The sequence below is a fragment of the Thalia democratica genome, chromosome 5 (genome assembly GCF_965202585.1).
Source record: "Thalia democratica chromosome 5, ktThaDemo2.hap1.1, whole genome shotgun sequence".
NCBI classification, from domain to species: Eukaryota; Metazoa; Chordata; class Thaliacea; order Salpida; family Salpidae; genus Thalia; species Thalia democratica.
This window is the reverse complement of record NC_139169.1, coordinates 38,100,723-38,118,139: the sequence shown is the minus strand read 5'-3', so window position 1 is coordinate 38,118,139 and position 17,417 is coordinate 38,100,723.

Here is a 17,417-nt window from a genome sequence, read left to right as displayed (position 1 = left end):
GTTGTTTCAGTTTTCGCATCTTAACAGATTTGGTTAAGTCCTAATTTGGTTTATGCGGCTTTATAATCTTCAGACATTTCCTAAACACGACTTATTCTTGTCATTGAAGAAATAAACAAAAATATTTTACTAAGGCAAACACAAATTAATTAAATAAGTTTTCAACTCTCAAGGTATCTTTTTTTAGTAATTACTTTTGCTTTTACTTTTACTGAAAATAAATATGTGCGTTGTTGAAACTGACATAAGCGATTTTTTTTTTCTCGCAATAAATCCAGACTAACGTATTATAGTTCTTATAGCTCGTCTTATAATTCACATTTTCTCTTTTTAAATGCAGTATTTTTATTGCAATAAAGAATTTCTATAATGCTCAATAAAAATAGGTTTTTCAAATTCATTAATAGTTTAATAAGTTTTTATACATATGTTAAAGACGTTTAAAAACTTATTTATCCCTTTAAGCTGAACTACATCAATTTTTTTAATTATATAATTAATTAACTGTTAATAAATTTCGTTATATCTTTATTTTGTCAACTTTATTTTAAACATGGTTGCCAAACAACATGCTAGTTTTTTTTTTAATAAAGACTAGGTTGAAGTTGTTTAAGAAACTTTTATAAATCTCAGGTCTATCTGAAACTTTTATTTCAAACACTTTGAATATGTCTTCGAACTCTCAAAATAGTTTTGATGACTGTAATGTAGTTTACTATTTTAATATTTTGTCTATTTACATTTTGTGCTTTTTTATAATAATAATATTTGAGTTATGTATATAAGCCTGATTAAAAGAAACTTTTTAGCCATTTTAAGTTTTAGTAAACTTTGAATATAACTTAGATATTTTTGCTTTAAAGTGGCAACCGTGTAAAAGACTAACTAGTTATTAATAAAGTATTTTATAAAGTATTATTTTCTAGCTTTAATTATGCTAAAAGTTTATATTTACCTTATCTACAGTATAAATAGGTGTTAATTTTCTTAATTAACTAATTAATGAATTTTCTAAAGAGCACAAACTATTTAAAACGCAAAAAATATTTACTAAAATTAACATTTTTAAAATATGAAAAGGTAGTTCACAGTATATAAAATGTATAAAAGTGACCCATATATGTTTTCAAACTCGGTTTTTATAGAGAGTTAGGTGGTAAGTAAAATACTAAAAGTACTTTATTAAGTTTAACTTATTAAGTATTTAAGAAAGTACATATTTTATAAAGACTTAAGTATATTAAACAATGTAAATTCTATTACAATAGACATTTATATATTAAATAGGCATTCTATGTGTAGCTAAAAGTCAATTAAATTAATTAAGTGAATAAAAGTAAAACTATCTCTGGTGTGACCAAAACTAAAGCCAAAAAATTATTCAAATATCACTAAAACTAAAACTGTGGCCCGCGAAGATTTAGCAAACTTGAAATTTGGCCCACGAGCACCAACTGCCTGCCGACCCTTGATCTAGTGCAAGCTTCAAATGATAACCTTATTTGATACTCTTTGCAGCTTATGATTTCCTAACTTTTTTAAATGGCCCACTTTGAAAAGCACTGATCTAGTGTAAGTTTTTTTAACTTTCCTGTATGATCTGGTGTAAGTTTTAAGCTACCGTTAAATACACCTAAGACCTATTTTCTTGCTAATGAACTCAAGGAAATTTAATAAAAGCTTCAAAATTTTCCCGCAATATCTAGTGTCAGTTTTAAAACTACCTTTGTATATGCCGAATACCTTTTTTTTTGGGTTTTTTCTTTCAACTCCAGAATTTTTAGTATAGGTTTCAATTTATGGCCTTATGGCCAGTCATGCATCTACCTCCTTTGGCCCCTTTTTGTTTTACTTTTACTAATGTTCACTCAATTTGTCAGTGAATTAATTAAATTTTTGAATATAAAAACTCTATTAATATTCTGACAAGTAAAAAACTCATTTAGTCAATCTTGTCAAATAAAACCTAATTAACTTTATTTCACATAAAGTAAAATAAACGAAAAGGCTGAACTACATGTATGCTCATAATTGAGCAATTTTTAATCGTTGTCTAATGTCACGTATTCATTCTAATCTTCATACTTATTAGGAAGGTATTGTTCTAAACGACATTTTTTAAAAACGTTTAAATAGGTTAAGTGTTTCCATTGCTTTTTAGGTTAAAGTTTATTTATTTCTAAAATTTTAGTCTTAATCTTTTAAATGATAATAAAATTTACTTATTTGAATAAAAAAGCGTTTTACAAAACTTACTAAAAAGACTATCACAGTTCAAATAACATAAATTTACTGGCTTCATAAAATTGACTAACACTCTTGCATTAGTACTTTGTAAGTTGTTTACAACCAACAAAAAAAGTTTTTTTTTTACTTTTTTTTATGCATATTTTATCTTTAGCAGATAATAAAACTATACTCTTAAGTAATTTCTATAGAACATTTAGATTTTATTTTTATTGTTACTCGTTCATTTAATCTACCATATTTTACAATAAACTAAAGTTTAAATAAATTAGTTACAATCAGCTTTGACAAATATTTTTAAACTAGTAAAAAAAATTAAGTTTAAATGAGGATTGGACTTAAGTCTAAGCTTTTTAATAAATAAATTACTATAACTATAATAAAAATTAAAAACTTGTTTTCACTTCAATTGAAAAATAATAAATTAGATTAAATACAATTATGCTATGTAAAACTTATAAGTTTCAGTAAAAAATTCGACAGGAAAACTTTTTTACTTTTCATAACAAGTTTTTTAAAAATTTTTTGAAAACCTTAAATTATTTATCAGTTACCAAATTTAAGTGAAAAACTAAAAATAGCAAGGAAAAACTAAAGTACAACAAGCTAATGTTGTAAAAAATCATTTTTACATTAGCATTAACGTGTAAAACGTAACAATTTAACAAAAAACTACATTATAAGCTGTGACAACAACATTTAAACTAAAAAGATAAGTAAATAAAATTAACCGAAATAATAGATCGTCTAAGCTGATTCTAAACGAGCTAAAATTGAGGGCTGTAAACAAATTCGTAATAGTTAAATTTATTATATATTACTGGTTATTTGAATACATAAAATTACAACTTTCGTCTCCAATAGAAATTCTAATAAAAATTTAATATTGCTAAAACGGATATTTTTTAGACACATAAAATCTGGTTGTTTCTATAAGATTATTTCAGCTACAATGGTTTAAAATATTAACACATATAAATGCTTTTTATATAAACTAAATATAAAACAATTATTGTATTAACAACTAAGGTTTAAAAACTTCACTACGAGCTCAAAAAATATTTAAGCAATGACTTTTAAACCATTTTTTAACCAATTATGTTAATAATTTGAAGCATGTTATTACAAATTCAGTTGTAATTTGTTATATTTTTTTCGCTTTAATTAAATTTTTGTTTAACTTGCTGAATTGAAACAACTAAGAAATAAAATATATAACAAAACTTATAGTATATATCTTTTTATTTGTAAATTTTTTTAAATCACTTTCATTAAAATTTACAGCTATGTTTCAAAATTTATTTTGAAAATAATTAACGCTTAGTACATTGACTAAAACAATTAATAAAAAATTTAATATTCTAACATTGCCTTAAAAGTATTCGGTTTATTGTTAAGTAAAACTAAATTAAAAAATCTAAACTAGACAGCAACCTGTAAAATATATATGATTTTGGTTATGCAGTTTTTATTGTTTCGAACTAATCGTTTTATTGTAATCATTACACGTTTAAATGGGCATTCTTCTAAAAATTGTTTGTTCAATAAAATTAAGGTTTAAGGAAATTTAAATTAGTTAAAAATAAATACTTTAAGACTATTAGGTTAAATTTTATTTGCTTTAAAAGTGTTAAAATTGTTTTTTATTAAAACAAGTTGTAGAATTTTAATAAAAAAAGGTTTAACTAAACTAATAAAATGTATGTAAAAACAAAAAAGCAACATGTTTTTTGTTTAAGACCTATGATATAAACTTTAGATGAAAAACAGCTAAAACTTAGTGATAATTTTGAAAAGTACTACCACATATATAATATATTTTTGAACACAAGGAGTTTTTAAGCGCTGTTTTTTTTTTGTTTTGTTATTTTACGGAAAACAGTATTTATATTTTTCTACGCTATAAACAAGTTGTATTTAAATCTTTTTTAAAATCTAGTTTATTTGCAGTTTAACTACCTTCTTAATAAACGATACAGCTATTAGTTTTTGAAAATTTCAAATTTTACTGCGACTTAACTTATTTTAATCTTTACGTCAAATTAAAAAATAAAATATTTGAAAGTTTAAATTGCTAATTAGGTCGTAACAAACACTATACATAGAGTTAGATTTTTACTCAGCTTACTTACATTTCAATTCAGTTATATATTAAATTATGAAAACTTATATAAGCAGAAAAACATTCGATAGCTATTTTTTAACATGTATATTTTTTTAATAATTACATCAAGTTATATTATAAAATAAGATCAACCAAAATACAAAAAAGAGCACTTAAAAATCTGCAAACACTTACACAACATAAACACGAAAATCACAAAACGTTTCATACATACTAGTTTGATATAAACAAACAACATGAGAACAACTTATAAATAAGTAAAACTAGTTTTAATAAACTTGAAAAATGCTATTACTTAAGTAAACATATTATTTTTTTGTACATTATAAAAAGTACAATTTAAAAGTTTTAAAAAATTTATAAACATTTCAGACATTACCTAGAAACATGTTATTTGTTTTAATGTTCTATCTTCATCCAGTAAAACTTTTTGAATGTCCAAACAAATTATTTGTCATATAGTATGTCGTCATAAGCTTATACTCAAAAAAATATTTAAACTAAATTAAAAAATTAAAACAATTAGTTTAAATGACCTGACTGATTGTTTTAAATGCTCAAACTTAACAAATGATGAATATGATTCATAATAGCATAGATGTTCCAATTTAGTATGTAAGTTAAGTTTGTTTTACATACAATAAAATCGATCGAGTTCTTAGTAAGTAAAATATATTTTAAATGCGTAACTTTAAATAAAAAAACAAGTTCAATTAAAATCATGAATATTGAACTTTATGCTTATAATTTAAATTTAACAACAATCGTTGCTCTTCTACGCAATTCAACAGAAGAAAATTCATTCTTGTAATGAACAGAACCAGTTACGTAAAAACAACAGTGCTGGATTTCTGAAAAAATGGTATTTTTGCTGTTATCTAACATTCAGAGTAAAAATAGGCTAAAGTTAATTTATTGTTTATATATTTAAATAAAATTACTTTCAAACATTCGCAATTAGTCATACTAAACAACTTCCATCATTTGCAATTGAAAAGACTTAGTTTAAACACTTTAAACAGACGTATACAGACTTATACACTTCGTTCAAAAAAATATCTTTAAAAATTTTTTCTCGTAAGTTAGCTGAAAAAGTATACTTTACTTTTAGATGGTAAGCTATGCATTAAAAAGTCTAAGATAAAAAGAAACATAAGTACTATTATAGAAAGTTTTTTAAACGTATATATACACCATTTGCAACTTATTATGAACAAATTACTCATTTTATTTTATACTTTATTGCAAACCGTATATAAAAAGAAACTTATTTTTTAATAAAATTTACTTCTATGTTTAAAACATTGACTTATACATTAAAAACAGTCTTGTTTTATGGAGACTATTATATCAAACTGGTTCGCTGGTTTATATTTAAGTTAAAGTAACTTTATATTATGTTTATTTGATTTACAATAAAGTAAAAATGCAAAAGTCTTTTATAAATTTTAAGTTTTAAAAGTATAATAGGTCAATATATCGATCACTAAGGATTAAAAAAAGTTAACTTATTGTACGAAATAAAGTTTACTTATTAAAATTATTTACTTATTTAGTTAAGTTTAAGTTACATATAATTATTAGTTTTTAATTTCATAACATAGGTTTTTTGAATATGTTTCTCATACTATAAAAAGTTTAGTTTAACTAATACTGCATGATAGCTAAAGTATTAGTACAAGGATACTCATATTAAAAATATTAAAATATTTTATATACTTAAGTTGCGTACTTTAAAAAATTATGACACTAAACTAAGGTAACTGGAATATTTTTTTTTAATTTGAATGAAACTTTTCGATCATATGGTCTCTTATAAATGTACGTTAAAAAGTTAAACTTAATTTTAAAATTTAAAATTTGTTGGAAAACTACTATATTGATTTCTTAATAAAAGGGCTTTTTTCTGTAATTAACCTTCTAACTAAAAAATGTCGAGAATTAAATAAATACCTCCAAGCTAAATGTAATTTTTATTTTCCCAGTAGTTTTTTTAAAGTTTAACAAACATAGTTGTTTGGAAATTGTTTTTTAACAATAGAAAAGAAAAATATTGTTATTACGACTAATTATAAATCAGCAATGTTGTTTATTAAAGTGGTCTAATTTATAATTAAAATAAATTATAAAAGTTTTTTAACAAAGATTACAATTGTTTTATTGTCTCTAGCTTTTAACAATAGACCTTTCCTAGACAGGACGTTAAAAGGTATCCAAGGGGTGCACGACTCGATAACCGAAAGGTTTTTTCTTGCACTAGGTCCTAGGACCAATTGTTTGAGCGCTTTTTTTTGTCCTTTAATAAAACAATGTAGAAAAAACATAAAATTAAATGTAATGCATAAAATATTTCAAAAAAATGAATTTAGCAAAAAAATTAAAAAATTTTAACGTTTTAGTTACAAAAATCGAAGAAAATTTGTTTTTATAACTATTTTATTTTATAGCAAACTTAGCAAAATCTTATATATAATTATATAAAATCAATAAAGTTTCTTTAAACCAGTTGAATTAAAGATTTAAATAACTTAATATCGCATGCACATTTAAAACAGCAAATTTTTTTTTTTAAAACATTAAAATACTGAGGTACGGGAATAAAGCTTTAGAGTAAATAAAAAATAAAGATTTTGTGTCTAAAAAGTTCTTAAAAAATTGTGAAACACTATTGAGCAAGAAAATAGGTTGAAAATGCAGAAAACAATTATTAATTTACAGGTAAGTTTGTTTTAATAGTCTATAAACAAATACAAAGAGAAATTGACACTCAATATAACAAAAAGGTCTTTTTATCTAAAAGATTGTTTTTTTTTACGATTTTAATTAAAACTAATATAACTTTGTGATAGTTTTTATTGTTATAAATACATATCTAAGCTTTTCATGAAGCTTTTGTATTATTCATGTTTTTGTCACCCAAAAGCAGTAGAATAAAGTGTGCAAATTAATTAACTTTATAAAACATTGAAAAAAAATTAAACAAATTTTAATAGTTTACTTTTGTAACACCCATCCAAAAAGTAAGACTAAATTTATAAATTTGTTATAAAAAAAAAGTTTAGCATTTTAATAACTAAATTTTATCAAAAAATTCATTAAATTGAAAAAAAAAAGTTTTATAAAGTTTAATAATTTTTTAAACTGCACTTCTTTAAATAGAAAATGAACTTACATTTTTATATTAACAATCTTTATTTTTTAATAATCGGTTGATAAAAAAGGATTATAAGTAAGAAAACAAAATCTGGTTATTTTTTTTACGATTTAGATTTATTTAAGTAATTAACACCGTCTGCAGTTTTGAATTACCTCTCACTTACTACAAAAATTTGAATATATTACTTAAAAATTTATCAAAAACAAAAAAAAAAACATACTTAAATGTGTTAAAATCAAATTTGAAATTTTTTAAGCGAAATTTTTTTGTTTATAAATTTCTAAGATGAATAAACTACACAGCATAATTTATTTTCTACCGAAAATACAGAAAAGTTTTTAAAGTATTTTTGAATAAATTTTTAGGTTACATAAATTAACTTGTACTTTCATATTTTGTTAAATTTATTTTTAAACATTTTTAACTTCACTTAACCGGTATAAACTACAAACTAAAGTATTGTTTAAATCTTTGTCTCTGCTAAATTCAGCAGTCTTAATGTTGTATAGATTTAATTATTGTTTTATTTTTATTTTTGTTAAAATTAAAAGCAAACTAAGTACACTTAGTATTTGTACTTTCAAAACTAAAACTTAAGTCTAGCTAAGTTTAAGTGATTTAATTAACTAAGTACACAGATGTATTTATTTTATTTAATAACTTTCTCTTAACAGGTAGTATAAATAGCAGAAGACATTATTTAGACATAAATTATACATATAAAGCTTAATATTTTATAGATGATACATTTGTTGCATTTATAGATAATTTATAAAAATGAACGCTTTAATTTTTGAGAAGTATTTTTAAAACTTGAGTATAAACAACTGTATATGAGAAAACTATTTTAATATAAGTTTAAAAAGTGTATTTAACGTTAAAAGATTTTAAATGGTTTTAAAATTATAATTTCTTTAAATCTTAAAAAACAGTTTAATAATTTGTTTTTAAAGATTTGTAAAATGTTCAAGCATAAACCAGTCATGTGCTTAAAAAGTGTAAGCCTAATTACGAACTAGACTAATGAAGATGAAGAGATAAAGAGAAGAAGCAATCCTCGCGTTTTTCATTTACTTATCTCATCTTTAAAATAAAAGCTCTCGCGCTGTTAAATCGCTACTACAATCACTTTATTTTCTACGAAATAGTAGTCAATTTTAAGGTTTGTAGCCAAAACAAAAAATCAAAAATGAGTTTTAGTACCATACGCTGTGTGACTAGAACACTAATTTTTGTTGCAATATTTACATCAATTTGTTGCAAAGGAAAATCTCTATCAAGGTGATCTAAATCGATATTTTTTTATATTTAAATTCCTTTAAAATATTTATAACTTGCTTTTTTCTAACAAATTTAAATGTATACATTTTATCAAGTGTATTTTGTACAAGAAAAGTTCGAAGTAAATATTTAAATATAAAAAACCGATTTTTATTTTTTTATTTGCACTGTATATTAAATCTTAACGTAGTGCGAACTTTATACAGAAACAAGAGATACGCATTGCAAGATTTTCACAACAAGGTGAAATCACATGAAGAACACGAGAAGCGAATTGCTGTGATCAGAGCTAAAGTCGCAGAAGTGAACAGCGATAAATTTGATGAACCAGTTGTGATGGTGAAACTCCGCAAACAAATGAGGAGGCATCACGAATTGGTAAGAGACGGCAATGGAGGGTACAGGAGGGTTACTCAACCAAGTTTCAAAGGAATTCAGGTTTTAAATTGTACTTTTTTTTTTGTAGTTTACCTGACTTATTAAGAAGCTTATTTGATAGATTTAGTATACTAAAAAAGAACTTATATAAGTAGTTACACGTAGTAAAAGAAAATTATGTACTAAATTTTAACAAAAATAAAATCAATTTTTAAGTAATTACTTAAAAGTTGCACATTCTAATATTAGCATAAAAAAAAATTAATGATTTTTTTCTCTGTAACATTTAAGATTTTAATAAAAAAATTGCATTTTGTCTAGTTCAATAAAGCTTTTTCTAGATATCAATCCTACATTTTCGAATTAAACTTATTTTGAAGACTTTTATTTTGATTTACAGGTTGAACTAAACGAAGACACTTCTACTATTGATCCAAGAAATCAAAACAAAGTCTCGAGTCAAAGTCTAAAACAAATAATAAAAAATTGTTTAAAGCTTAATGAATTTTTAAAAGAAAGTAATATTACACTGATCTTTAAGTGTGAATTGAATTTGAACATACAATAATATTAAACTAGCTTAATATTTTCCAGAGTATTCGTATTTTTTGTCAAAGTTTTATAATAAAATAGTTTTTAATTCTTAGTTAAGCAAGTAATATTAGGAACAACTACTATTGTAACATAGTTTATATAATTGCACTTTTTTTTTAAACGTCAACTTTTGTTCTAAGCTACGTTTTTTATTTTAAAAATTTGAACTTTACAGTTTTACATTATTGGTACTTAGAACTTGATGTTTAGCGTATTTTTGTAAGTATTTACCCAATTTTAGTGTTGATCGAGAAGCCAATTAAAATAATAAAAAATACAAAAAACTTTAGTGTTTTAATTCTAATCGTAAGAAAAAAAATAATAAAACGTCACGATGGAATCAGTTCAAATAAACTTTAGCTAAATGTTTTGTGTGTATCAAAAAATAAATTTTATTAACACAATTAAGTGAAAACAATTTTACACTTTATGGTAAGTTAAGATATCCTAGAATTTGATTCAAGCTAGTATACTTAATGAATCTTAATTTATGACTTTTCAATAACCTTAGCCTAACTTATAGCAGTTACTAAAATAAGACTTAACTCCGTTAGAATATCTTCAATTTAATTAGTTTCTATCTATGAACATTGTTAAGTTTTTCCTAAAAAAAAATTTTTTTTAATAATTTTTAATAAAGTCATTTGATGCAAATATTTTAATTATTTTTACTTTCTTGTATATGAAAAGTTGGTTAGGGTTATTACGTTATGAAAAAAAAATCATAAAGTTTAAAACTTTGTCTTAAATTGTGATCTTTTAAACACTGAGCTCATTGTGAAAATCTTAGTTACTCAAAAATCTTAGTTAAAACTAGCGTGGATATTAAATTTTTTTTTAGTTTTAAGTAAATAAATTAAAATTCTTAATTAAATTAGTGATCAGTATCTGAACGAGTTTATAAAAAACTGAAGTTTGTTAACTTAACTTTTGTAAATTCTAGTTCATACATTAAACATAATTTCAGAAACATGTTTTAAGAAATGATTAAGTTTTTAACATAACGGTTTGTTCGGAAAAATCTTTTTTGTAATGTGTTTACCTTTAAATTAGTAAACTTTCAAAGCATAACTTATGTTATTATACACTAACAAAACAAAGCGACTAGCTAGTAGATTATGACTATTATTTTACGCTAACGTAGGTCGTGCTTTACTTTCTGTAGTTTACAAAGTGTTTTAATTTTACAAAGCATTCGTAACTTTAAGGACTTTTTGACGCAAACTATGCGTGTATGTATACCAGGGGCGTAGCGTTGGGAGGGACACTGGCGCATGCGTGCATGCCAAAAAAAGAAAAGAAGTAAAAAAAAAGAATGTAATATATTTATCCTTTATTGTTTATATTTCTGCTTAATTTGCCTTTTTTCAACTATGTTTATCTAGTATTCGAAAAGTCAAACGAAATTTTGAATACTAATTAGTGACAAGATAGGGAAATTACCCAATATACTAACTCGGTGCGCAAGCGAAAGTGCGCACCGATGTTGATGAAAAACTTTATAATGAAAATTTTTATAACTTTATTAACTTCATAAGAATTTGGGCTCAAAAAGAACGCAACTAACTAGTGCACCGCAGGAGTATGACCTTATGGCAGATTTTTCTACAAAAACTTTACAAAAATACGTCACGCTTAAAAGAAAATTAAACAATTTTACAAGTTTTTTTTATGCTACAATAGATGTTAAGACTACTGCTAGTTTTCTGATTTGAATTTTGTAAGGGTGTCGACCTATGAGAAATAAACTTTGTTTGTGATTTTTATTTTAAACAAATACAATCAGGTGAATTAAATTTAAAAAGTATACTTTTAACTATTTTGCAAAGTTGTAATAAATTGTAATAACAGTTATAAAGTTGGTCTTTTTTAACTTCTGTGTAACTTTATTTAAATTATGTTGTATGAGGTGTTGTTATCATTGTTGTATTGTATATTAAAGAGATTGATATTTTTTCGTAAATAAAACAGATACTTTCGTTTTGTTTAATACATTCATTTTACTAATTTCAAATAACATCATTTAATTATAAACAAGATATAAAGTTTACTGTAAGAAGTAAAAAAAAATCTAGTAAGTTTACATTTGTGCAAGTATAAGTAATTCTAATGAAATTTATACTTATTAAAAATTGTTTAATTTTGTAATATATAAGTATTTTTCAAAAAAGTTACTTCGAACTTATTTTACTTCATGAATTTATTTAAATTTTATTACTTATAAAAAGATCTTTTTAAAGCTAACTACAAAAGTTTTAATTTAGGGTATCTTTTGAGAAAAAATTTGCGCAACCCCTGACCAAAATACCACGCTACGCCACTGATGTATACTAAACATTTTTATAAGATAAAAACTAACCGTGCATTTAAATTATGGATGCTAAATAAAAAACTAGGAAACTTTTTTTTTTCCAAATCAATAAAACTTTTAACAACAAAAACTTATCTAAAAGTATCTTTAATGTTTCGAAAACATGCCAATTATTTCATGCAATATATTATGCTTATATCTAACATCTTTAAAAAAGTTGCACAATATTCGAAAAGTAAAAGCGTAAACTTTCAGTACTTCACATAACAAACGTTAGCTCAGATTTTTAAATAAACTTACTTAGCTTAACAGAATTTCAATTACAACTGAATACTAAAAAATAGGTAAAAATTTAAACTTAAAGAAATAGAAAACGATTGATCAACATTTCATTGCATAATTTGATACAAAATAAAAAATATATAACATTGGAATGCTATATACCAAATAACCTACGAATTAAAATATTTTTTTCTTAAAAGAATTTTTTTTTATACTTCTCTAATAAAAGCAAAAAAAAAATCTTTTATTTCAGACTGATTAGATCTGTGCAAATGACTCAACAGTCAGTTGATTAATTTTAATACGAACTAGTATCCAAAAATTTAGAATACTGTTGTTTAAAATTAAAGATATTCTTTTTACAGCGACAGATGTTCGCCGAACATCTGCTTTTAAAAGATTTATTACTATTCACATAAATAACGCGACAATTTTCTTGATTTGCATTTGTAAGGTGGGAAAATCAAAAAAATAATAAAAAAAAGATTAAAAAGAAAAGTACAATACTTTATAGTTTTTTTATGTTTTTCAAAACGGTAATTAAATACACAAGATATCTAAATTTCTTTCAAAAAAAAAATCGCTATGAAAACCTTGTTTTGAATAAGTATTCACAATAGGTTAAAATATAAGTGTTTTCAAAATGTAACAAATATGCTATGTAATGTTTTTAATTTTTCTTTTTCCATCTAAAATTGTTTATTCGCATTATAGACTAAATAAGATGGTTTATTCTAATAAATTGACTGTAAGTCTGTATAAAAAACCTAGAAAACACTACACTGTTGTTTTAAAAAACATTTAAGAATTATATAAAAACTTGGTGTATTGAAGGAATTTGTATATTACTTACTTAAATGTACACCTTTTAAGTACAACATTTCTGTGTAACAACAGTGCCTTATAAACTATTTTTTCTACAAATTGCTAACAATATTATACAGCTGTATAAACAGTTATGTAATAATTTTTATAAGTTTTATAATCAGTTTTTGAAAGTTTATCTTTCTTTTAATCATAAAGAATTGGTTAAAGCTATTTAAAACTCTTAGTAATTTAATATAGAATTGAATAAAATAAAGCTGAAGAAAAATTTGTTAAATTTTGATTAAATGATTTAACAGACTGCACAGTGCTGTTTGAAATGATGTAAGATTCACAAATAAATTTAAAAGTTTACTGTCAGATGTTTATTTGTTAGATTTGCCATGTAGATTAGATTATGTGTATTTAATAATTTCTAAAAAAACATTTATAATATTTTCATGTTGAAACTCAGCTTTCTTAGACATTTCAACTCAAAATTTGAAACTACTTTGCTTGTTTGATTGGTATGGTAAATGCTTAAATTTTTTTATACTAAATAAATTTAAAGCTCATACCCAAAGAAGGATTGTTATTTTGTTAAAAGGAATCTTCAAAAACTACTAAAACATTTAAACATGGTTATTTGCATACTAATATATTTATATTTTTGAGTTCGGTTTAGCAAGCTGCGCAGCAGATTACTGTACAGTACAGTACATAGTTTTAACTTTAAAGTCAAAAGAAAATTTTAATATTAAAAGCAGTTTATTAACATAAAAACTTTTATATACATACTAGAATTTTAGCAAAACTCTATAAATTTGTTTTTTACCAAGATACAAAACGTTCAAACAAAAAATAGTCTAAGTAGTTTTATTGTTTAGTATCTTTTAATCGTAAATAAACTAAGAACAATCTTAAGACAATATGTAAACGCAGTTGTGCTGTTTTAATGAAGACTACCAAACTATGAAACGTAAGGCATATTTTTACTAAGATATAGTATACTATAAGATGGTTATAAGTGCATTTATAAACGACTCAAAACAAGCTATTGATAAGCGAGCAAACTAAAAAAATCAGGTGAACTCGCTACAGTCTGCTTCAAAAGTATAAGTATATTCCGCTATAAATAAGTTGGTAAACTTTTATACTGAAAAGATATCAACACGCTCCCTTCATAAATTACATCAGCATCAGTTTTGTTAGTAAATAAAAGTTAAGTGAACCTTAATCAAAACCATCTATAAAGTTTGCTACTAAAAGCCAGTATAACCTTGTATACTAAATGTCTATAAGCATGTTTAGAAAACAGTACAAAATAACTAACATATTGAAATAAAATTTAACTATCTAGAGCAGGGTTTCAAAAATTGTGGGAAATAAAGTTTTAAAGCTTTGACCAATTTTAAGTCTTAAATTTTTAAAATATCTATATACATAACTTTATAATACTTAAAAAACCATATTTTGCAATTTTTGTTTCAATTGAGTCGTATACTGATGGTTGACAACCATGCTACAATACATACTTATAAAATTAGGTTTTGGTACTGGTTTTAACTAAAAAATATGAAACATAAGTCACTCATTTTGAAAAGGTTTATTAGTTTAGCTCTTCATCAGAATAAACTTGCTCAAAACTGATACTAATATAGTGTAAATTTAGTTATAATCAGTAATTTTTAAATACCTATCTAAAAATTGTTACGTCAAAAAGTATAAAAGAATGTTTTAGATGTTTAAATTAGAGTTGAATTATACTTAACTGACTTGAAGTTAATAAAAAAAACCTATTAAATCAAAAAATTTTAAGATAGTAGAAATGTTACCTGAAACAAAATTAAATAAAACGTACATCACAAAAATACGACAATAAACGACAACAATAATACTAAAAATACGCTAAATGTATTAGGTGGTAACGCAGGTGGTAACGCAGGAAACCAGGGAATGTGTCTAGGTGTGTATCCAACAAACGCACAAGCTTCGAGCCAGGTGTTGAATGCAGCAACCAGGGATGACTCGTTGTTGAATAGAGGTACTTTTTTTATAACACTGCATACCATGATTACCTGAGTTTCTTATAACTGTGCATGTGAAAAGAGATACCAACAGAAATATTTCTTTAATCCTTAATTTAAACTACTACTTTACATACATTATATTAGTTTGGAACGAGACTTTTGTTTGTTTATATACACAAAGTTAATAAACAAAAGTTTTTAATTTATAAAAATCATTAATTAAAATCATACAGATCTACATATCTATGTTTACTCTTTTTTTTATAGTTAGAGTACAGTTATTTAAATGTTAATATAAAAACACAATAATTGCTTGTTTGGTATTAGACAAAGATGCATACTTTGGTTTACAAAAAGTCTTTTACACAATTAAGTTTTTTTATTTAAGAAAGCGCCTATTTATATAATAAGAAGCTTAAAGTTCTATTAAGTACTATTCCACTATAGAAGTTATAAGTTTTTTTTTAATTTTTACAGACCTATGTGATACAACTGGGAGTCATTATGGTTTTTACTATGATCAACTCTATGGTAATAAACATCCCCATTCAAGTTTTCAACAACACTGTCTACTCTTATTCAAACGGTTTATTTTAAAATTGTATTTAATAAATTAAATTAGAAAGCAGTTTTCAATATAAAATTAATTACTAACGGCATAAATAATTTATACAAATTAACTTTGCATGTAAATACTGAAGAAAGGATTTTTTAGTAGACTTTTATATTAACAAAACTAAAGTATTTTTTACTTTGATTTCAAAAAATCATAGTATCTATAACTTGTAATTTTTTAATTTTAATCAAAACTTATTTATTACAAAGGATTTTCAAAACTAATTTAAGGTATACGTAAAAATTTTCCAACTAGCGTGTATTTGTTAACTTGTTTTGAAAAGAAGTATGTACCAAAACTTATTAAAACTTTTTTATTTCCAAGTCTTAGTAAATTTATTGAATTACTACTTAAAACTCACAACATTTAAGTATTAAATTTTAATATGGAGAAGTTAATAAAAACGGTAGACAAACAGTATATTCTTCAAAATAAGTAGTTGTTTAACTGTTTAGAATTCTTTTAATTTGTTACCTTACACCTTTATTGTACCACAAAATACTTGAAATTCTTAGTACATTCAAAATAAACAGTTGAATAATAACTACAGTTTTATAATGTTTAATGTATTTTTCCTTGAAAATAGTAATACTTTTTTACTTAAAGAAAATAAAAAACTATATTTAATTTAAGCAGCCATTTTTTGATAACGTAAAAAGATTTCAAAAAAACGTTTTTAGTAATTATGACTCTAAACATATAAGTCTCTAGCTTCAAAATTGAAATCAAATTTAAGTACTCCATCCAAGATTAAAGTTGTGTGTTAAGTTTTATATTTAAATTACGACATTAATCATACATTAATTTATATATAGTTTTGTATGAGTAATCAAGGTATAGAAAAAAAATACTCTGTTTTTATATAAGTTATGTAAAAGCAAATAAGTATGTTATAAACTTAATTAAAAAACTTACTTTTAAACAGCTCAGCCAAGCCAAATGGTAAGCAGTTAGCCAATTTACGACAAAAATCTTATTCCCGTTGCTAACAACTTAAAAAATCAATTTCAGGTTAAATATTGGAATATACTATAAATTTTACCAACTATTTTAAAATTTAGGCTTAGCTATAACAATACGTATTTAAAAAAATGACAAAAAAGTAAATGTATAACTTATCAATAAAACACTAACGTCTAAAATAAAGTTGGCATTATTTTTTTATAACTTTTGCCTAGTGGCGCTTCTACAAAGGAATTTTTGAAACCTGTTTAAATGTTTCTACAAACATTTTTTTTTAATAATTTTGAGACTATTTCACTAAAAATCAATCTCCTACAATAATATTAATTTTTTTATTACTAATTAAATACTAGGTAAAGTTTTTATTTTATAAAAACAATTTTTAAGTTTTAAGCTTTTAGTTAGTTATCAGTATCTACTTGATTTAGTAAATGATTATTTTATTACATATTTGCTTTTTAGTACTCTTTAAACATAATTTTATAAATATGCTGTCCTGGAAGACTTATTAACAAGTATGGCTCGAATAAATTCCTTGTAGTAAATAAAAACAAAATAGAAATGTTGTCCCCTACTTGAGCCAAAAACTAGCTTAATTAACAAACTAATCTAAAATTGTTACAAGCTCT